General features: G+C 33.2%; 1 long non-coding RNA gene across 1 annotated transcript; it reads left to right on the plus strand.

The window, feature by feature from the left end:
• The first annotated feature begins 10391 nt into the window (after nt 1-10391).
• LOC148855219 (uncharacterized) lies at nt 10392-13123 on the plus strand. Its single transcript, XR_016094975.1, has 4 exons — nt 10392-10775; nt 10852-10954; nt 11031-11091; nt 12900-13123. It is a non-coding gene; the product is annotated as an uncharacterized LOC148855219 (long non-coding RNA).
• Nucleotides 13124-24981: the final 11858 nt, after the last annotated feature.

The raw sequence follows: 24981 nt of genomic DNA on the forward strand, positions 1-24981 counted from the left end.
TCACCTCTTTGACTAGGAAACAGTCTTAATGCTCTAAGCCATCCACTGGGATTTGCTAAAAGAAGAATCACTTTAGAACTCATTCAAAAGGAAAATTAATTATTTTAATCATTTTATTTCTCTGAAACTGAGAAAGCTTTTGGACTTACCATTCTTTCCTCCTTCAAACATCCGATCGGTGAACTAGGGTGACTGAGAAAGAAATCACAAATCAGGTAAAGGGAAGAACGAATAGGAAAGGAAGTTAAAAAGAAAAAAATAAATAATTAAAAAAAGGATGTTACCAGGACAAATATTTATGCAAATAAATTTGCACTGGTGCAGAATTATGATAATACAAATGATTTAGGTGTAAATTCTGATTTATTTTATGTTTTACATTTTACCTTTGTTTGGTTGCATTATAAATGAAGTAAAATAAGACATGAAAGAGAATAAAATAAAAACCTATAATAACGTTAAACCAAAATCTGCATTCTTTTCATTTGCACTCCCATGCATTTATACTAATGCAAATAAGATTGCACTGCAATGAGACACAACCTAAATATATTTCCTTTCTCTCCAACCCCTTTCCTAATTTATCAAAATTTTGAATTTTTCTTTTCTAATCCACATAATATCATTTAAACCAATAAAATGAGTTTGTAGTGAGATGTTTTGCAGGAGGCGTTTGGGATTCCAATGCATCTCCCACCACAAGCTTTTATTTCAATGGATACTCTGAATGCCTCTCTATCTTCATTTCAAAGGAGTTCTCGCACTCAAAGTTACAAAGCCACTTCAGACATTAAAAATCTAAGACCGGTGAACACAGAAGAACAAAGCCACATCCTCCAGTTTTTTATCATTCTTCAGTGAACACATATCAGGTATGTTTTTAAATTATGTTTTCTATTTTTTCTGGGTTAAATCCTATTTTTTTTATTAAATCCTTTGTTCTGTATTGTGTTCACAGAAATTAAACCCTGTGAGAACGTTGGAGATAAATCCTATTTCGAATGTGTTTCCAACTTCTAAAGATGGTCTCAGTACGTTGGAAATAAAGTTTTGGAGAGGTTTATAGATGGTAGTGAGAACCTTGGAGATAAGTTTCAAGTTGGTATTTTTTTTCTTACAGTAAGTTGGAGAGATAAGTTTCATTTTTCTTTGTTTTTCGTTTTTCTTCTGAAATCAAGGTTTAAAATTTCGATACAATACATCTGATATGGGGCGTATTGTATCGTATCTTTTAAAAATTGATGCAGGATATGCATGGAAATCGGACGTTTCGTCTTTTTTCATGCGTATCGGGGGCATATCAATAGAGGGGTGATCATGGGCTGGGCCAGGCTTTGCACTTATGATAAGGGCTATAGCTTAGGCCCGGGACCGGCCCAATCTAGGGTTCCGGGCCTGAATCATAAGCCCTAGCCTAGGTCTATACGGGCTCGGGTCAAGTTAGGCCTGATTCCGGGCCAATGTCACTCATATGTAAAACATTATATATCTATAAATTAAATGACATAACATGCATATAAACTTATTTTATACATTATGTAATATAAAATATTACATATAATATAAATTATACATGTCATGTTATAATATTTATATATATAATATATAATATAATGTAAAATAGCATGTATACATATGTATACATTATACACAAAATGTGCAAGTTTAAGTATATGCAGGTCGGGCCAGGCTTGAAGTATTAAGCCCAAGCTTGGGCCTAAAATGTGCGCGTCTGATGTGGGCTCGGGCTTGAACACAAAACCCATGCCCAAGCCCAGAATTTCTAAGTCAAGCCAGGCCATGCTGAAATCATCACCCCTACGTATTGAGGGTGTATCGGGGCATATCAGTAATGTATCGACAAAAAAGATATGGCCAAAAACTAAAAAAAAAATTAAAAGGGGAAAAGCAAGCTTCTTTTCCCCGAAATAAGCCTTCTTTCACCCCCAAATAACTCTAAAGCTCCAAACTTCATTCCTAAAGTGCTAGATTTACAAAATTTTGTAAGAAACAAGTGTGAATCATTATTTTTTTAAAAGAATTTTCAAATTTTGAAAAAAAAAGACAAAATAGGTAAATTTTTGGGAGAATGACCAATCAGCGTAGATCAGAATTTTATATCCCAAAAGTACATCCTGAGCATGAATTGATACCAAATTCACGGGCAGGATGTGGTTATAGGGGGGGAGAGGGCTAGTAGTAGGGGGGCTGGAATTTAGAATTCTGCATCGTGTGTATTTGTACTTCTCCGTAAATTTTTTTCAATCTTTTATAATATCTTGTGATTTCCTTTTTCTTGATTGTTTAAATTTATGTTGATCTACATTTCTTACTTTCAAAATCACATTTTTTTGTGCTATCAACAGATTTATGGAAATTTCATGAAGATATTTGGGGAAAATATAAATTAACAAAAAATTTGAAATTGTAAGTTTTTTCTTTGCCTATAAAGACTAAATATGTTTTAGATCTATGGATTTATCTATCATATTCATAGAGCAATTGAAATTTCTTCTTTAATGTATATGTATATATATATATATATATATATATATATTTAGAATTAAAAAATAATTAATAATTAATTATATTTTATCATTTCATCATAACAATTGAATATATTATAATTATATGGATGATCTATCATATCCATAGACTAGTTGAAATTTCTTCTTTAATAATTATGTTTTACTTTTTAGAATTAAAAAAATAATTAATTAATTAATTATATTTTATCATTTGATTACAATGATTGAATATATTATAGTTCTATGGATGATCTATCATATCCACAATTGAAAATTTTTCTTTAATAACTATTTTTTGAATATATTATATAATGTTTATTTATTTTATAATTTTTGGAAATGAATAATAAATAATAATTATTTAAACAATAAATAATTATTAATTATATTTTCACATAGAAGTTGTGCCAATTCATGTTTTATGGTTGGATAGGAGAGTTGGGTTTTTCTCATCCCATAAAACATTAAAACTTAAGAATTATAGTTTATAAATTATAGTTAAGCATAGGATTTTTAATGAAATTATAATTAGCTATACTATATTCTTCATAAAACCATTAAAATATATTAATTTAATGTATATACACCTCATCGAGGTCTTATATTTAGTGTTGTTGATGTATTTTTATGATTTACTAAAGTACTTATAGTGTTTCCAAGCGTATATATGCGTATTATAGTTTTTCTCTGATATACATGCATATCCAAGGCGTATCCCGATACGTATCTTAAAATTGCCTTTCCGATACTTTGAACCTTATCTGAAATGCACCGTTTTCCATTTTAGGTTGGTTTTTCTTTGTTTTTCGTTTTTCTTCTTCTTTGAATTTTCAACTGCAATTTCGTTAACTCTTCTCCATTTCAGGCAACTCTTTCCACCAAGAAACACTTCATTCAACTCGGTTCAATCATTTCCTATTGTCAAAATTCTAGAAAAAAATGGTAAAAAATAGAAGTGGGTCATTATAGGACCCGTTTTAGCGTGCGGGTGAAGAAGACGATCTAATTGGGTTGTCTCCCACCTGTTTTCGAAAATATTGTTCAGATAACGGTGCAGGTTCAAATATCCGTGCAATACACGGGTAAAGCAATCCATGTATTATATGGATAAAGAAATCCGTGTAATACACGGATTACATAGTAGTAGTAATAGTAATGATGATGATGATAAATAGTATTTTAAATATTATAGTATTCTCAATAAATACAATATTTTAATTAGCTAATAGTATTTATGAAAAATAATGTATTAATTAATTACAATATTTTTAAATAATTAAAAATACTTATTAAAAATGGTATTAATTAACAGCAATTAACAGTAATTATTTTTAAATGTAACTAAATTATTTTTAAATGGTAATTAGCAGTAATTATAATTTAAGATAGTATTAATTAACAATAATATAATTCATAGTATTTATTTTTAAGCTGTAATTAAATTATTTTCAAACTGTAATTAACAGTAATTATAAACAAGAAATTACCAATATTTTTAAACTGTAATTACATTTAATTAGTTTTAAACAAGAAATATGATAATTTCCAGAAATTAATGTATTTTAAATAAATACGGTAATATAATAATTACAGTATATATTGAAAAACAGTATTATTAATTAAGAGTATTTTTCATAATTACAGTATTTTTAATAATTAATAGTATTAATTAATTAACATAATAATAATAATAATAATAATAATAATAATAATAAAACAGTATTTTAAATATTGCAGTATTTTTAATAAATACAGTATTTTATTAATTAACAATTTTCTCAATAAATACAGTATTTTAATTAACTAACTGTATTGATTAACAGCAATTAACAATAACTATTTTTAAAATGCAACTAAATTATTTTTAAATTGTAATTATCAGTAATTATAATTTAAGATAGCAATTACTGGAAAATTAACAATAATTAATTAACAGTAATATGATTCACAGTATTTATTTTTAAGCTGTAATTAAATTATTTTTAAACTGTAATTAACAGTAATTATAATTTAAGCTATAAACAGCATAAAATTACACTTAATTACCAGAAAATTACATTTAAATTATTTTTAGCCAAGAAATTACCAATATATTTCTGAAAATATGATAATTTCCAGAAATATTGTATTTTAAATAAATACAGTAATACAATAATTACAGTATTTATTGGAGAACAGTATTATTAATTACTAATATTTTTTATAATTACGGTATTTTAATAATTAGCAGTATTAATTGATTAATAATAATAATAAACATTATTTTAAATATTACAGTATTTTTAATAAATACAATATTTTATTAATTAACAGTATTCTCAATAAATACAGTATTTTAATTAATTAACAGTATTTATGAAAATAATTTATTTATTAATTACAATATTTTTAAATAATTAACAATATTTATTAAAATTACTATAACTTTTAATAAAAATAAATTTATTAAAAAATATTTGTTCATATAATTAACAATAATGTAAATACAATTATTAAAATTTTAGATATTAACAATAACTTTAAATACTTTTAGTTAATTAACAACAAATTTAGATTATTAATTTAATATTAATTAATAATAAATAAAATTATTTAATCTTTCAGATTTTCCTGTACATCGCACGGGCTAGTAAAAATAACAAAACGAACTCATTAAAAAACAGGAAACTTGCTTTCCCACTTTACCTGGAACGCTATATCCTTCTATATAAGAATTCTGTTATAGTCCGATTCTGATTTCTTCAACTATTCAATTCTATTTTTTTCTTTTTTCTGTAAACAAAGTGCAACTCCTAAATCCCAATAACCAATAGAATTTGCCCCGGCCGTCAGACAAATCTGCTTCACTCACAAGGAAGACGTAAAGATGAAGAACTCCTTTCCAATTAAAGCTTTGTTTTTTCTTTCCTTTGGCTTTCGAACAATAATGGAAGGAGATTTTAGTGTAGAATTTTGCAAGTTCCTTCTATAACTAGAAACAGAAACAATTCTGACATTAATTATTTCTTCTATAGGTCACTGCGAATTCATATAAAGCAAACTCAATCACTGCAAAAGTGCAAACCGAACTCAATCTACCACGGACTACTACTACACCCGAACTTACTACTTTGCTCTTCAACATCGCAGTTCTCTTTCTTTATCTTCTTCTTAGCTGCTGCGAGCTTCCATGCCGATGCCACCAAGAACGACTGAGTTTCCCTTCAGATTGCAAAAGTTTTGTGTGCTTTTCAAATCCTGGCAGGAGAATACAGACGACCGATCATCCGACTCATTCAGGGAGCTCCATTGTAAGTTTTTCGTGGATTCCAAGATTCGATGTTTGGTTCGGTTGGTGAACGGTGAAACAAAGTTGGTTTGTCAAAAGCAGATCCCCGCCATCAAAGCAACATTCTCTCACGACCCTGATACCTTCTGTGAAAACACGTCGGAGGAAATCTTTTCTGAATTGCTGTCAGAGGTGCGCGTCAATGTGAACGACGTATCAGATGGTCGCCGTTTAATTTATGCATTATCCTCTGTGCAGGAGATGATTTGCCATTGTATATTATCCTCTGTACAGAAGATTATTAGCTGGGACTCGAATTCAAGGCGCAACAAACTGTCGATGTATGCGGGGATAGGAGTTTTGTTTTTGTGTTTGTACGATGAGAGGGCGGCCATTGAAAGAGCTTTAAGGGAATCAATGGAGGAGGATGACGGAAGAGGTTATGGCTTCGTTCCAGCTTCAGAAGCATCAATTAAGGCACTAGAGACGGTGAAATTTGACGTTGAGGGTGATTCAACAGGATCTGTTTGGATGAGTTTGAAGTGGGGTCATTGCTAAAAAGGATGCCATGTTCTCATCTTTTTCATGAAAGGTGCATTACTGGGTGGCTGGAGAAGAGTCATTACTGTCCATTGTGTCGTTTTAATATGCTTACTTGATCTTCCTTTGTTTTTCTCATCTTGTTGGGTTTAGCCATTATTGATGACGAATATTCTCGTTATTATTGTAATGGTGTTGCTTCCCTAAGTAGTTGCAGAAAATTTTTCTAAAAGTAATTCCAGAGTTTTTCTTTTTCTTGGGGTAATATTTTTAGATATTGTTTCTACAAACAATTGTAGTGAATTTATTTTAATAAATTTTGGCTATTTATATATGTGTGTGTGTGCTGAGTAGCTGAGTTTTATGTCTTTTGTGTATGGAGTGTTGTTTGGTTTGACACGAAGTTCCTTTCTTTATTTTATGTACTTAAGGCTGGGTTTGAAAGGAGTACAAATGCAAATATGTAGAGTGCAAAATCTTATATTTTGTATCATTTTATATATATTTATGCAGTACATATTTGCACTTGTACTCCTTCCAAATTGAGCCTAAGCTTTATTTGTTTGAGTACAGATTCATTTGCAGAGGTGCAAGTAGCCAAAAAAATATGGGAGTAATAGACCTGTTCATGGGTCAGGTGGCCCGACGGGTCGGCCTGGCCCGGCCCGACCCTCGGACGGGCTTGAACAGGCTTTTTAGCCCACGGGCTTAACCTCGGGCCAAAAAGCCCGGCCCGCATAAAATTCAAGTCGGGCTCGGGCTTTGCCAAAATAGTCCGGTCCGAGCCCGGCCCAGCCCGACCTATAGTTAAACCTAAGTAAACCCGGCCCGACCTATAGTTAAACCTAAGTAAAAACCCTATGTGATGTCCATTTGAATAAATTTTTTTATTTGAGAAGGTTGTTGATTCACTTGTAGGCCCATTGTTCATTTAAATAGGGGAAAAAACATTTGAATTAAAATAGATAATGTCTATTTGAATAGGGAAAATTTTGAATTTCTTTTATTAGGTCGGGCTTCGGGCTGGGCTCGGGCCTAACATTTTTCTGTTAATAAAGAGTCAAAGCCCGGCTCAAACCCAGCCCGGCCCGGCTTATGAACAAGTCTAGGGAGTAAATGAGAAGAGTGCAATGTGTGTGTTTACTTTTAACCAGGAATAGAAAAGAAATCAAAGGTGATGAAAAGGAAAGAAAGCGTAGCAAAACCCCTTATGAAAGAAATCAAAGGTGATGAAAAGGAGAGAAAGAGTAGCAAAACCCCTTATAGTAATCGCCTCCCAATTGCAGCAGTGGTGCAGAACCGTTGTAAAATATAGTAATAAAGGGAGAATGGAACTTATCGTTCTGTATTTGAAAACTTGGAGTGCAGCAGTGGTGCAGAGCTGCTTTGGAAAAAGTTGACTATAAATTGCAAACTTACAAATTGAACCTTGCAAATAGTATGAATGGACTGAGTTGGTGTTATTTGGTCATTCTCCTTAAAACATCATTTGCCCCTATATTCAATACCATTGGAATGGTAAATACTTTACTTATAAAGGATTTTCAATCACCCAAATGTAGGAATGGCAAAGGGCAAGTTTGGGAAGGGTTTTGTAAATTCTAGACCTTACCTAACTTCTTAAACCTCCTAACTCCTACCTGCCCCAAAACTCTTAATGGGTTGGATTTTGAGAATCTAAACTCTCCTCACACATGAAAATGCAAAACCCTCCCTAACCCTACCCTCACAGCATTCAAGGGTAGGGGCGGGTTGGGTTTAGAACCTGCATCTAATTTCCTATTATTTTTTATCATATATAAACAATAAAAAAGTAAAATAAAACAAATAAACAACAAAATTTCCAATTATTTGATTAAGACATGTAGAAAACACATAAACTATCAATTATCCTTCACATAAAATTTAAAATATTATTAAATTCAACACCTAGTATATAAAGTTTATATGCTTTCCAATAATATGTGGGTTGGGGAGGGTTGGGTTTAGGCTTTATCCTAATATCGTACCTTACTCGTACTCGTCCGGGTTGTAGAATCCCAAAACCCGTCCTCCAAGCAAAAAAAAAAAAAAACACCTTGTCAAGGGATGGTAGGGGCGGGTATCCACTGAGTAGGGTAGAAATTGCCATCCCTACCCAAATGGACATAGAGATGTTCTTATAGAGAAATATGTCTCTCCTGAATAGTGTGCAAGCCACCCCTTCCAAGAGACACAAGGAGGAAGATGATGTAATGTCCAAACCAAAAGACACATTTAAATAAAATAGAAAATGGCTCGGATAGTACGATTAACCAAATTTAAAAGGGTAAATATCTTAATTTACTCTTGTGGTTTAGCTAATTAACTAAGTATACCCCTATTGTTTGACTATTGTCTAATGCTACCCCTATTGTTTCTGACAATTGACTAGTTCTACCCTTACCATTAACATCCGTTAATATTCTGTCAAAACCCATACACACGTGACACCACGTGACATTTTTTTTAACCCAATATTACCTCCGTTCCCTTCTTCTCGACCAATAGCTTCTTCTTCCTCTGACCTCTCTCTCTCTCTTTCTTCCCTCCATCTTCCTCTTTTCTTCTTATTCTCCTTCAAATTTGCCCTTGTTATTTCAGGTTTCTATTCTTGAAAACCCGAAATTTTCAAGAATTTGATTCCGGTCCCAAAAAGTTATTCTTAATAACTTAATAACATCATCACTATCTCCAACTTAGCTTACAATAATCCAATTACAGCTGCACAGCATCCATGTTTCAAATTTGCATATTACGCCATTCTAAACCATCTAAACCCAACCCACTACAGGAAAATGGGGCTATAGCTATTGTATTTTAGCTACAGACATCAAAACCGTAGCTAAAAATTAGGCTATAATCACAGACATCTACTTGTCCGTGGCAAAAACTTGAGTTTTAGCTACGGTCGTTCTGTTCGTAGTTAAAAGCAGCTTGTCCGTAGCTAATAACTACCTATAACCACGGGTTTTAGGCATCCGTAATTATAAGTTAAGCTAACCTATTACTACGGTTTTTTCTGTGGCTAAATACCACTTTTTTCGTGGCTAAAAGCTACTTATAGCTATAGCCACGGATTTTAGTTATCCCTGGTTATAACTATGAAACTAATCTTTAACTACAACAATCTTATTCGTGGCTAAATAACACTTGTCTGTGGCTAAAAGCTATTTATAGCTATAGCCACGGATTTTAGTTATGAGTAGCTATAAGGTCATATAAATATGATACCATAAATGTTTAACAATCCTACCCTTGAGGATTGTTAAACTAGTAAATATTTATTGCAATGGTTAAAAATGTAATTGATGTATGAAAAAATAAAAATATTAATGATGTATTATTGATTAAAGATACTAAGTATTTATTAATTACTATTAATAGTTGAGAAATTATTACAATAAGTACACATGATTAATAATTAATAAATTATTATTAATTCATTATTGATGAAAACAATAATAATTAATAGTTACTATTTAATAATAACTAAAATTCAAAATAAATTATTAAAAATTTCATAAATACATAAGTCAGGCTTAGAGAGGATTTCAGGCCCATGGGCTCGGGCTAGGGCCTAAAACATCGGTCCCAACCCTTTTTTAGCCAGGCTTAGTCTTTCTCTAAAAAGCCCAAGCCAAGCTTGAGTCCAGCTAGGGTCCAACCTTTACTTTTCTTTTTTTTTTCAAGGAGTGGGATGTTTTGTTATTATTATTATTTTTTTTAAGTTTTGAGGTCTTTTAATATAAATAAAATAGTTTTTAATTTAATAAAAAGAGTAAAATATCTTTTCCAAATTTTTGGCTGGGCTTGGGCTCAGACTCAAGCTTCGGACTTTATATGAGGGCCGGATTTAGGCTCAAGACCTAGGCCCAATGGTCGGACCAGGCTCGGGCTCGGGCCAACCCACCAGCCTGCGGCGTGTCCCAAATTTATTTCGTTGATATATCCTAGAATGAAAAATGAAAAACAAAATATTTAAAATAGCCACGCGCGGGCTCTACCTATACCACTTTTCCGCGAGCTTGCGCGGGTTACTCTTGTTTACTCTGTTTCCCTCATGGCTCATCGAATCAGTCTCTTGTTCGCTCTCTCTACCATCTCTGTTCTTCTCATCTCTGTCCCTCAAACTTCCCTCCGTCCCTCTTTCTCTTTTATTTTCCTCCACCGAACACTTAAATGACAGAAACCCTATCCTCCCTTATCCCCTCTATTCTCTCTCATTCTTCATCCACTAAATCCTGAAAGCATAGAAACCCTCTCCTCCCTCTTATCTTTCATTTCTCCCTCTTCTCTAATACTACCACCTCCAATGGCATTGCTTCCAACACCACCATTATGTGTTTTCAACAGAGTTTTCATACATGGCATAAAAAAAAAACAGAGCTCTCATACCTATCTAAACAAAATGACTGAAGGTAAGAAAGGGTTTTTTCTATCATTTTCGTTTTAGCATCATTAGTCAGTTGACAAGGACTTTGGTTTTGTTTATAGATCTTTATCTGGATGCAAAGTAAACTTCAGGAGAGGAGGAAATATGAGACCAAGAAACAAAGTGAGATCTCAACCCACCGTAAGTGTTACAAAATGACTCAAGGTAAGAAAGGGTTTTCTCTATCATTTTCGTTTTAGAATCATTAGTCAGTTGACAAGGACTTTGGTTTTGTTTATAGATCTTTATCTGGATCCAAAGTAAGCTTCAAGAGAGGAGGAAATATGAGAGCAAGAAACAAAGTGAGATCTCAGCCCACCGTTAAATGTTTTGATGTTATGGAGTTTGCTTTTTATTCTTTAATTTGATTTTGATTGTACTAAACCTACAAGCAAATGACCAAAATATTAGATGAGTTTTCTGGAAAGATGGCTTCATTTAAATGGCAGCTCCAAATTGCATATTTTCATGGATTTTTAAGTTTCTAGCCAGCTTAATTTTAACCTTTTGTAGTCTTGGACCTAGGATTGCTTCCTTTATTATAAACTTTGGAATTTTGAGTGTTTTCACACAAAAAGTAACTTGAATATGAGATAAAGCTGCAACTACACAAGTTATATAAATTCTAAGAAAGAAATAAGTTGATATGAGACATGGGTTTTGGTTTTTCTTCGCATTTGAACACAATATGTATACACACAAAGATATTTTCGTTTTATGACAGGAAAAGATACACATGAGGCTTCAGAATTAAGAAAACCAAATTAATGGCATCCTTACCTATTTGCATTTTAGTACTCCTATTTAGTGGGAATAACAAGTACTTTTAGCTCCAAGTATACTGTATTTTGAAGGTTTTTATGGCATCTATGGTGAAGTTGTAAAATTAATTTTTTTTTCTCTTTTCTAATGTATAATAATTCTGTTGAAAATTTTTAGTAGCTATATTAAGCAATTACCTTGGATAGCCAGGACCAATTTTGGGTCATGACCCTTTAAGTTTCTTGGTATCGATGTGCTGATCTAGGATCAAATGTTTTTATGTAAATGCTTCCCATACATTATATTTATTGACAAATCCTGCTATCTTGGACTAGATTTAAAATCCCAATCCATTTGTGAGATAATGAGAAAGTAAATAGAAATATGGCATAGCTTTCATCACATTTCAGATGTATGTAAACTATATATTTAACGGGATTTGGTAGCAGCTGAATGAAGAAAGCATGCATAATCAAATGCAAATTATGATAGAGCCTAGAAAAGGACAAAGTATCTTATTGTTTGGAAAAGTCCTAGAAAAACTATACTATCTTGACCTAGATTTAAAATCTCCATGTATTTAATTGAAGCCTCAATTTAGATGGTTTGGTGGATCTTCATCAAATCTTTAATACATGCAGAGTAGAATATAACATGATAGAACCAAAAAACCACAACCACCAAAATTGGAAAAGAAAGGAAAAGAAAAAGAATAAATTCAGGTACTTAATTGAGTCAAATTAGATGAAAAGATAGAATCAGAAAACCACAACTTTGTACTTATGTGGTAATAGCTAAAGAGATTATTATAACACCATGAAACATGTTACATAGAAAATAATATGTTTATATTCATGGATAATAATTTTTCAGCTACATGCGGTATAATAATTAATGTTTTTAAAATGCTATAGTTTATGGTTTGTCTTAGAGAAGAAAAATTGGAAAACGGTGTTCTAGATCACAACTTTACAAGATTTCAAGTGAGAGATCCATTATGAGTCAAAATTGTGAGATCCATAGGACTCAAGTGTGAATCAGGGGTTCGGTCCATTTCCTTGCATTACATATTCAAAGGATTAGGACCAAGGGTCTCACCTGAAAGAGTGGCCATACTATTTAAATAAATGATTGAGAATTTTATGAATGGTTTTTACCTTTTACTATCTTGTTGAATAATTGCCACCTCCCAAGATCGTAGAGTGTCTAATTCTTTTTTTTGTTCTTTCTTTCTCTTATCTTCTTTTTTCCCTTTAATGTGCTTGTGCTAAACTTAGATTCAAGAGGTTCATCTTCTCTTAATCTTTAAGTAATCCTTGTTCTAACTTTGGTTGTTTTTTCTTTGTAGGTTAAACATGTAACGAGAAACCCTTAATGTGTGGCTGAAGACAATGGATAATTTTTTACATTCAGAGTTTCTCTTTTTATTTTTGTTTTTTAAGGTCATGTAAACCTTAATATGTAGTAAGAGAAATTTGACATTTGTAATACATGTCAAACAATGGATGTATTCAAATTATTCATGGCATATGATTTCTTTTCATGATAATATAATCATTTGCTAGAAATTATTATATAATTTTCATGTGATGTATGAATAAAACATATATTGCTTTAAAGTGAAATTCTCAATTGTTGCTATTTTATTATTTTAATTAGAATATAGCCACAATTATTTGAAAAAATTATAGTTATAAATTGAAATAATTAGCTATGATTGTGTAAGAAACCATGGTTATAAATTGAAACAATTAGTTATGGCTTTGCAAGAAACCATGGCTATAGATTGAAACATTTAGCTACAGATTTTCCAAAAACCATGGCTATAGATTAATGTTTTAGCCATGGTTTATCAAAAAACCGTGGTTATATGTTAGTACAACTAGCTACTGTTATATAACAAATTGTGGCTATAAATGGTAGTTAGCTACGGTTAGATGAAAATCTGTGGTTATAGCTACGGACAACTTAAAAACTGTAGCAATATGTATCCTTTACCTACGGTTCAGTCAGTGGTTAAAGGCTAATTTGATGGTGCATCTATCTTTTAGCTACAGACAATTACTGAAGCGATAAGTTATAGCCATGAATTATTTGAACCGTAGTCATAGGCTATAGCCACACGAATATAGGTTATGATTTTCTGTCCATAGCTATATGTTTATATCTACGGTTTTTTTAACTTTTAACCACAGTTTTGTTCGTAACTAAAGGTCATATTTCTTGTACTAACCGCAGCTTTTTTGAAGCCCAAAAGTTTCAAAGTTCGGTAGTCTAAAATGGGATTTGACCTGGTGACGGGATTTACTCCTTATAAATGGGCCCCACACAGGTACATCTATCATGCATTGGGAACATCTCTCATGAATATTCATTAATAAGTACGTGTGAGGCGCCAGATGTGATGAACAGATCTGATCTCATTGGCCTGTGTTCCGACTTGCCATGGTAAGTTTGTACCTCACTTAACCCACTGAATCCCATGATCCATCAAAACCAACCAAACCTCCCCTTTTACCTATTGAGAGAGGCAATGGTCTTTTGGTCCTCGAAGACCCAAATCGAGAGAGAGAGAAAAGTGTACTCTTTGTAAGGATATTCAATGCAGTCTAGAGGAAGCGATGGTGGGGGGTGAAGGACTCCACAGTGGTGGTGATGGTTATGGCGGTGGCAGCGGCTATGGTGGTCATCATTGCTGCTGCCTATACCCTCGGCAATTTGGATCGAACCTTCCTCACCGGACCGCCCTTTGTCTATATCTCTCTCTCTTTCCTCTTCATTATATTCTTCTTCAACTTGCAAGTCACCTCCCCTGTTTTTCCTCCCCTACCATCGCCATTGTATGCTGGGTTGGTCGGAGTTGGCCCTGTTAACTGCGGCTTTGTCTGGGTTGGATTACGACCTCTCATTATGGCAGCTAATAGCACGGGTGGCTTTTTCCCCATAGAGAGAGAGAGTGAGTGAGTGAATTCTCTGTAAGGATACCATCTTGAGTAGCTGTTTCGACAAGGAAGTTCCCGCTCCTTCTACAACGACCGGTGGATGTACCTGCTCCTTCTACCTCCCTTATCGCCCTTGCCCCCTCGTCGCCTCCGTCTACTAGACTCCGTAACCCCTCTATTGCGACCTTACACAAGAACCTTCCAATCTAGCTGTACACGTGTAACAAAGGAACGGTTCAACCCTGTTCTTCCTCATACTGCTGGGAGCGACGATAGATCAAAAAAAAGAAGAGGGTAAGAGGGAGAGGAGGGGGTGGGTTGGGCGGCAATCGGATAAATCCGTGAAGGAGGTGCCGACATACGAGGAAAGGTAGATGACATTTAATGGGTTGACATTTCAACCCTTTTGTCAATATTTAATTACACTACCAATTTTCTGAAACAGTAAAGCATACTTAATCAATTAATTAAACCGAAAGGGTAATTTAAAAAATTTGCCCAATTTAAAAGAAAACAGTCAAAACATAACCAAAACAGATATGGTTTTAAAGCACGTATACACCCACGCCCCGACCAGCTCAACATGTGCATGTGTCAAAAGCACCTCTAACTCTTACAAGCATTTGGATAGAATGTATAATATATTTTTTTCTCAACATGCTTCAAGAGGTTAAAAGAAAACAAAATACAAAAAGAATTAACTCAATAGACACAATTCTAATACAAAAGGAGTTCAAAGCCCTGTATTTTTAATCTTACCTCCAAAATACATGAATCCTAACATTAATTTTCCACACAAATTCTTCATGCTTGATGTAAAAGATAGATGCGTTTGATTTGTGGAAGGATCATGCTTGAATTTGGCTACATCATGGGCCGCAGCACAATAAGAGTTTTGTGGAAGGGTGATGCTTCATGTTTGATGGATTAGAACCTTTTATATCCTGTATAAGGAAAGACATATCAAACCAGCGGTTGAGGATGTTTCAAAATAAGTCTGACATGGACTAAATCCCTCAGCTAAAATGCCACCAAATGTTAGGTTTTGGGGGATTCAATGGATGGTTCTGATCAATGTTTAGATTGATTGTTCAATGTTGGAGATGAGACAAATAATTTGATTTGACTGTATAAATTTCATTTTCACTGGTGTAAATCATGGGAGTCCAATAGGGTTGAGTTCAATGGTGTAAATGATTTGAGTTGTCTTTTTTGTTTGTGAGAAGTAAAATGAAGTGGTCTTCGCTTTAAATGAAAGAAAAAAGAGGAAAGAAGACGTTACCTGGGAATAAGATTGTAAAATTACGTCAGTTTTTGGGATGCAAAATTTGTAAGGCCAAATAGTGCAAAATAGATAAAAGGACAATTTTTCTATTATATGAAAATACAAATTATAATTGCAAACAAATGAAAACAAAACTGAAGCGGATACATATTTTACACCCAGCCAAGATTTGCATTGCAACCAAAGACAACCTTTAAATCAAACATAGCCAAATATAGCCTTAGATTAATTGTCCTGTTTACTTCCATATAGGATTAAGGCTGCCAATGGATTGGGTCCAACCCAACGGATCCGATGGGCCTGAACTGATTGGGCCGGTTTTGGTCTAGGGATTAGAACTGATGGGTCAATTCTGGGTCCTGATTATTATCAATTCGAAATCGGTTCAACTCAGTCCCGAACCGATTTAGATCTGATCCAAGTTATATTTATATATATAATATATATATATATATATATATATATTAAATAAATTATATAATATACATAATGTATAATATATATAATATTTATTATATTAAATTTATTTGTTTATTATATTTGGATCCATTGGATCAAACCCGATTATCCCGATAATCAATCGATTCAGTTCTGAGTTTGAAAATTACAGACCCTATCAGGTCCAGTTTTGCTCTAGGTCCTCAATATTTCCTATCCGATTGATTACGATTCTAGTTGTCTTGGCCCGCTACCTGTTGACAGTCTACATAGGATGGTACAAATAATTGGATGGTCAAGGATGGTACAAATTAAATTAAGGGTCCGTTTGGTTTGTAGTTGGAATCAGAATTGAAATCCATTGGAATCAAAATCGGAATGGTCCATTCCCATAATCTATTTGGTTGAGACAGGAATGGGAATGGGAATTAAAATAAGCAGAAATGGGATTTCATTCCCAAAGGAAGGGCAGAGAATGGTCATTCCCTCAAATGGGGGAATGCCATTCCAGCAAGAATGGGAATGAGATTCCGATTCTGCCCAACCAGGCCATTCCGTTTCCGATTCCAGACCCCTATTCCTGCGAACCAAGCAGGGCCTAAGTAGAGAACTCCGTTTGGCGTTAGGTTTTTGCATAGCCATGGATGAATTGATCAATGTGTTTCCTTGTTCCCTTATTGAGTAAGGTTCACTTAAAAATTACCTTCTACTGGTCGGGGGATCTTCTTATGTAATTCAAAATGTCAAATTTGCCCTTTTAGACTGCACCCTATTTAATGAATTTATAAACTAAAAATATTTTACTCTTCAATTTGACCGAAGGAACTTTTTAGTAAACTAGCTAGTAAGTAGGCTTTTAAAAACAATTACAGGGGAGTTTTTTCTTTTTCTTTTTTTTTTGTTAAAACTAGTGGAATGGCCCGTGCGGTGCACGGGGTATTTGATATTGATGGTGATATTTGACTATGCTTTCATATATTGGGTATAGATTTGTAATTTATGTTATTTTCTTCAATTTTTATGATTTTTTATGTATTTCTTTTTTTATATAATTTATATTATTTTCTTCATTTTATGTGTTTTTTCATAATTATTTTGCAATAACATATATATAATGGGAAAAATAGAAAGTTGAGGGTAAAGTTGGAAAGTAAAATTAGAGTGTTTTGACCAAACCAATTGCACCATTCTCATTTTTCAGTATGATATATAAGTTTCTATGATTTTCTATATTTTTTTTGTAAATTTTCAATGTATTTCTTTGTTTTTTGTAATTTATATTGTTTTCTTTATTTTATGTTTTTCATAATTATTTGTAGTGACAATATATATAATGAAAAAAAATAGAAAGTTGAGGGTAAAGTTGGAAAGTAAAATCAGGGTGTTTTGACCAAACCGATTGTAAACCTTTTGTGTATTTCACATTCTCATTTTTTTAGCATGGTATGGAAACTTTTATGATTTTCTATTTTTTTTTTGTATTTTTTTTTTTTTTATTTATATTGCTTTCTTTATTTTGAGGAGAAAGGTGCATAGGATAAAGAGACACCATTTCTATTTCCACATTGCTATTATGAAGTAGGGGGAATGAATAAGATAAACACTATACAAAGAGGGGTTTAAAGGAGATAACTGGGGTTTTGAAATCAGGGAAGGGTAGAACTCTGAACTGAGTCACTGAGAGGGGGATTCGGAGAAAGATTGAATGAATTGAACTTCAGTTATTAAGTGGAAAGAAAAAAAATCCTTAACAAGATATGAGTACTCAAAAAGCCTTAGAAAAATTAGAACTATAGTGACCTGATTCTGAGAGTCAGATAGCTATTAGAATAGAAAATTGTAATCGGAAAAGGAAAGGGACTATGATATAAATAGGTTATCTAAGCACCACATAATAAGGTTTTTAAAACCGACCCAGAGAACGAACCGGTCAGGGGTCCGTTCCCGGGTCAAATGGTTGATCCATTCTGACAAAAAAAGTAAAAAAAAAAACGGTCAAAACTGTTTGAGTGATTAACTGCCCAAGTCATCAATTTGTTAATCGAATCAATAATTTTTGAGAAAAAATCGATTTTGGGAAAAACAGAACCGAAAGCAGTCATCTGATTGTTTCTGGTTTTGCCAGTCCGACTGTCCGGTCCAGTCCGATTTTAAAAACCATGTCACATAATATACTTCATCTCTCTAATCAAAGTCAAAAGATGGAGATAACAAAAAAAAGTTTTCACAAGATATTGATTTGTTCGATAGAGGCAAGACGGATGAAGATCAATTCTACTCATAGACGCCTACTGGTTTTCTTGGATTGGAACTGGACCCACTTATCAATGGAATTGGACAAAAAGGAGTGAAAAGCTACAAGCATGATAATGATGCAGGAGTGAAACGCTGCGAGGATTATGATGATGAAGATGAAATGGACAGATTCAAGGACTTCACTCCATGGGGACATAAGCACGAGCATATGAAAGGAAGCAGAGAAAGGAAACTTATGTCCCAAATAGCAACCGGAAGCAAGACCTCCAAAATTTCGATGCTTTGATTATAAGAATTGGGTTAATTAGCCTATTAGTATATTTACTTCTTTTTAATGGAAAGCCCCTCTACATTTAACATTGTTTCTGATTTTCTGAGTTCTTTATCAAGGTTCTGTAGGTTTGCAATGCAAATCTGAATTAGATAATTATTTTGCATTCGGTCCAATTTTGCATTACTTTGTTTGTGGTCATGATTTGCACCTTTATCTAATACAAAATTTATACCTTTTGTCATATTTATATTCATTTGCACTGCAAAGTTTGTTCCATGCTCAATTTGAAAGGAGTAAAAATACAAAAACATAGTGTAAAACCTTGCATTTTATATTATATTGTATGTATTTGTACTGTATTTGTATTTTTTTCTTCAAATAAGAAGAATTCAAATACAAATATTTACACCACAACCCACCTACTTCAAATCTCATATAAAGTGAAAAATTGCATTATCTAGCTTCCTTCTCCAACATATAAAATATGGACAAAGGTAATGTTTGGAATTGGTGCTGTTTCTCCGGTGCTATTTTCTGAGAAAATAGTGCTGCATTGTTAATAACTGGCTTTTTTTTTTTAATCTCAAACCACGCCTTTCCCGATTTCTAATGCAGGCATAGTCTCATAATTTTTTTTTTTTTATAAACACAACCAGACAGTGAACATTTGTTCAGAAAACAGATTATGAGGTGATGTTTTTCGAAAAAAAACGGCATCAGTTCCAAACAAGGCTAAAATTGTCTTAATCTTTTTCACATCTCATAATTAAATAAGACAATCAAATTTAAATAAAAAAACATACAAAAATTTACACCCAACTTATTTATACTCCTATACATTTACACTTTTTTTTGGTAAAATTTATACATTTACACTAGTACAAATAAAATTTGCACTGCACTGGAACCAAGTTGAGCCTAAGATGAAATTCTCATGCATGGGCCTTTCCTAGCCCAACCCATAAACTGGACACGCCCGTACCTTGTCAGTTGTCACCTGTAAATTATTCGAAGCTAGGGAGGGGCATGTCATTTGATGGGTCCTATATAGGAGGTTTCAATTTTCAATCTGTTGCTATATATACTAATGTTCCAGGTTTTGTTAGATCCATGGTTTTTGAATTGCGGTTCACCTGGACGGTCGGATCATTCGTTTTAGGAATCGTTTAAGCAATCAGTTTCATTTTATTTTAAATTCGACCCTTGACCAAAATTCATTGAATTAGTCATGATCCGTTGATTTGGGTGATTGAATTATTGACTTATTAATCCGTTTAACGGTTTTAACCATTTTTTATTTTTTTTATTTTTGTTATCAGAATGAACTATTTGTTTGAACTAAACGATCAAACCATTAACCAAAAAATTAATGACCAGAATGATTCTATTTTTGGGTCATTTTTTAAAACCATGGTTAGGTCATGATATAATGAGGCTGGGCTGCTGGCTAAGGCCTCAACCCATACATTAGTTCCAACCGGCTCCTAATTAATCACAACAAACATGAAATCTCTTTTAAACCTGGTCAATTTTTTCGGATTCTCTCCAGGTTCCATTTACTTCTAGTGCAATTTTATTTACACTAGTAAAACTAATCAAACACATGAGAGTGTAAATCAGAAAAATGTAAATTCTGATCCGTTCTGGATTTTTGCTTTTCATTAGATTTTATCACACTGCAAATAAATCAAAAACTGAAATTTGAAACAAAAACAAATTAGAATTTGCATTAAACTCATTTGAGTTAAAAAAAAAAAAATCTTATTTACTTTGTTCTGGTTAGATTTTAGGGAGAATGACTAATCAGCCCAGATCAGAATTTTATTGCTCCAAAGTATAGGGGGAATGCATCCTAACCATGAATTGATGGATGTGGTTTATAGGGGGGAAAGGGCTAGAGGGGCTGGAATTCAGAATTCTGCATCGGGTGTTTCCATACTTTTTCATAGATTTTATTACACTGCAAACAAATAAAAAACTGAAATTTGAAACAAATCAGAATTTGCATTCAATTCATTTGTATTTTCAAAAAAAAATTCTTATTTACTTTGTTCTGAATTTTACTTTTCTTTAGATTTTATTACACTGCAAACAAATAAAAAACTGAAATTTGAAACAAAAACAAATCAGAATTTTACTTTTCTTAACAGTGTGCTGGGTGAAGGTTAACTTGTTTTAATATCATATGTACACGGACCGAAGGACATAGCCGATGTACTTTATTATGCTACACGGGAAGGCTTTTTCCCTTTATACTTAAAACTGTTCATACATATTGGGCTGCGAATGGATCGGATGTTCGTCCAACCCGATACAGCCCAACATGAATCCATTACATGTTCAATTTCAATCTGCCAAGTATTTTGGATGTGAGTGGTCCAATTGCATGGAAGTCGAGTTGAATGGATCAGATCATTTTATCGATGTATATATATATATATATATAATTTTATATTTAACTTATGTTTTAATTTTTTATTTATAAAAATATTAAAAATTATAATTTTAGAAAAATAAAAGGGTTTTTTCACAAAAATAACGGGGCAAGGAGCCTAGAGACACAAAGATCTTAAAAATTATCCAAAATAAAAAAAAATGATCACTTCAATCAGACATCAGGGTACAAAGTTATGGCCTCCAAAAGTTTGCATATATTGAATGTATAGCCCACAACCCGATGACCAAGTTGAGCAGATGGATAGTTGAACCGGCTGGGTTGGATGGCTCTTGACCAAGTCAATGGTTTATGACCATCTAATGGATGGTTCTTGAAAATATTGATTTTAATTTAAATTGTGTCCAACCCAAACCTGATCCATTGACACCCCTATCTTATCTTCTATCAATGGTTCAGACATTATTTCAATCTGACCCAATCCAATGTAATATAAATCCATTACAAATGGATCAGGTCCAATTTAATCCAATAAATGATTTGGACCCTTAAGTCTGGACTGGTCCATTCAATTTGCCTTATCGGATCATTGGACCCATTCAAATTAGTTTTGATTTGAAGAGGATTCAACCCACGAATCCGGTCCATTGACACCCCTAGATATATATATAAATACAAATAGGATTCAAGTTGGATTGAATTGTCCTAAACCTAAACCATAATTGAGTCAGATTCATATTTTTCAACCCTGACGGCCTGACCCTCATCCAAACTTCAATACGACCCATTGCCCAACCAACTTTTTTCGATGTTCCGGGCTAACCTGCAGGCAACCCTATCTAGCTTTAACTGGGCAATAACTCTTATATATATCATAACCATGGAAACAATCCCTGCAGCGATGACTGAATGCACCTGCGGATTTTGCAGCAATGTCTATGGACTTCACATCAATATATATAGAATAGAGAGAACAGTGAATTTCATAGGTATCTTCATGGATATACATTATATTTGTTACTCAGATTGCATTTGATTTGATATATAACTGCTGAACTAGGAACTGAAATTGAATGTTGAAAAATCCTAAATCTTATAATGCATCATTAAGAATTTCAACAACTTAAAAAGTTAATCTACTTGATTCTTGTATTGCTGAACTGCTGAATGAAGTACAGGCATTGAGACGATTATTTTATCCTTAAAAATTTTATTATAAACCAATTAAATACCCTTAACATTTAAGTCATTTTTAAGTTGGAATCTTTACTCTGCATTCCTCTTTCATTTCAGCACCTATTTCAGAAGATATTAAAGGGTCCAATTCTTCCCTCTCGCTTCCCTCCTATTTTCCTCGACTCAAATAAAACCAAATATTCTTCTGTAGTTTCAATTATTCGACCATCGAAATTGTAAACATCCTAGTTTCAAAAGCATGAAGCATTATGTGGTTATGATATATCTTTTCTTGCTATTATTATTATGCTAAGGTATGTGTATTTCTGGATTTTTTGAAGGCTATCTAGCTTCAATGGTAGAGAGGGGTGGTTTCTATCCTGCCATGTTATCCAACAAATGATAATGATGTAGGCGCACATGGCTTTGGCCAATGGCGGGTTTGCACGTGTTTGAGGCGGCGCTCAGAGGAGGCCCAATCAGGGCGCGTCTGGAGCAGAGGTCGGTGTGCAATCAACAACTTTGATTTAAGAACTCGCAACTCCCTTTGTGGCTTGTCCATCTTGCGTTGCACCCATACTAACTTGATTGTTGGAGTTTCTACCTCGGGTACCAATCTGGGGCTTGTGACATTCTCCCTCCTTTGTTCCTCGCAGTCGTAAGACCGGCTTACCAACCCTCGACCACTCCAGGCCTCAAACTATTCAACCATGCCTCGGCTCATAAGCGAATTGATGGTGTTGCCCACAACCCATTTTAACCGGCAACAGATACCAATGTTATTTTTTCTAGAAAAGTGAGAGGAAATTTTAGAATTAGGGGCTATTTGATAACTAGCTGAAGTTGTAGCTTGATTAATAGACTTATTGCTTTTATCTTTTAATGGATAAAATAATTAAATAAAATAAAATTAATCAATGGTATAGTAATCCACCAATGTCTAGGGGTGCTCATGGAGCTGTGGATCTTTTTTTGTAATCAAACCGGTACTACCAGTTTTTGGAAAACCAGTAACTAAAACTGAACCGCAACCAATCAGTTAACTGGTTGACTGGTTTGGTTCATTGGTTTTTCAGTTTTTTAATTTTTACAATATATTATAAAAATATATAATAAAAATTTTAAATATATACAAAATATTATATTTTAAATAATAAATATTATATTATATTATATATATTTATATATAATACATATTTATTAATTTATAAAATATAAAATATATACAATATATATAAAATATATAGAAATATATGTATACCGGTCAGCTTGGTTAACTGCCAATTTTCTATATTAATTAATTGAAACCATATTAATACCTTTGATTTTTTTAAAACATCAAACCAAAACCGAATCAACCAATTCAATTAACCGTTTTTCGATTTGATTTTGGTCAATTTTTTCGATCGAACAGTTCTTTGGTTTTTTGTCTCACCCCTATCAATGACTGAACTTCAGTTTCATCTATTAAGGAGCCCATAACCTGTAAAAGTTTATTCATTAAAAGACAAAAATAATAAGCATTTTAGTTAAGCCACTTCAGTCGTATACCAATAACTATAATGCTAGAAGGATATGATATCACAAGAACTTTGATCAATCAGAAACCTCCTTCCCCATGAATTTTGATAAATATCAGCTGATATAGTTAGCACTTTTATGATACAGGCAGGTTGATAGGTTATCAGCTTTTAAGATATCATGCCTTTCTGATGTGATAGTCGGACTCTCTTTTCGATCTATTTTAAAAACAGTGAGGACGGATAAATCGGTTGTTCTGCTTCTAACACTTGGATGGAAGGAGTCAAATTTATGATTTTGCTTTCTCAAACAAAAATAATTGCCATGTCAGCAAAATCAATTTATTTATATGCTGATGTGGCAATTGTAATATTAAATAGAATTATTTGCATATTTTGAGTATGAGAAGAAGTTCCCACACATTAGGTAGGTATAACTAACATGAACAAGAGAACATGCCATATGACCATATAGATGAACCACGTGGGCTGGTCGATCGCTTGAACTACTCTTTCCTGGACTTGTGGGATGCTGGGAAGAAACCATGGTTTGTGCTTCGTGGAAGGAGCTGAGAAGTGTCGTACCAGCAAGCATCCAATTATGGGCTCGCACTACAAATGTTGTTCTGCTATAATAAAGGTAAGAAGAACAACAAAGAACAGATAAGAGGGAAAATGAGCAAGGGGAAAGGGAATCCCAAACTATCCAAATGGACCTCCGCCATTTCAACCCCACTGAAGAAAGGCTGTTTCTATATTGGTGTACTGGGCCCAGTCGCCACAGATAGAGCTGTCAATGGGTCAGATCAGGTGGAACAGGGTGGGCTCAGTCCTGAACAACTGATAAGACGACTATGCTGTAAATGTAGACCCAACCCCAAACAGACCCCATTGGTTCTATAAAACAAGACCCAGCACCAAATCCATTAATCAATCAGGTGTGGCCCAATTAGACCCATTAAAACTGCCTTCATCACCTGTTTGAAACTTCTATTCTGATAGTCTTCTTTTGATTATAATTATGTTATACACAGTCCAAATTTATTCTTTTAAACATAAAATATAACAAAAATTACAAGAAAAACCTAGAGAAACTATCAAACAATATTTGTGATAAGTGATGTCCATTTGAAACAGTTTCAGG

This window comes from Nelumbo lutea, chromosome 4, assembly GCF_056320005.1.
Source record: "Nelumbo lutea isolate HS-2025 chromosome 4, American lotus-T2T, whole genome shotgun sequence".
Classification (NCBI taxonomy): Eukaryota; Viridiplantae; Streptophyta; class Magnoliopsida; order Proteales; family Nelumbonaceae; genus Nelumbo; species Nelumbo lutea.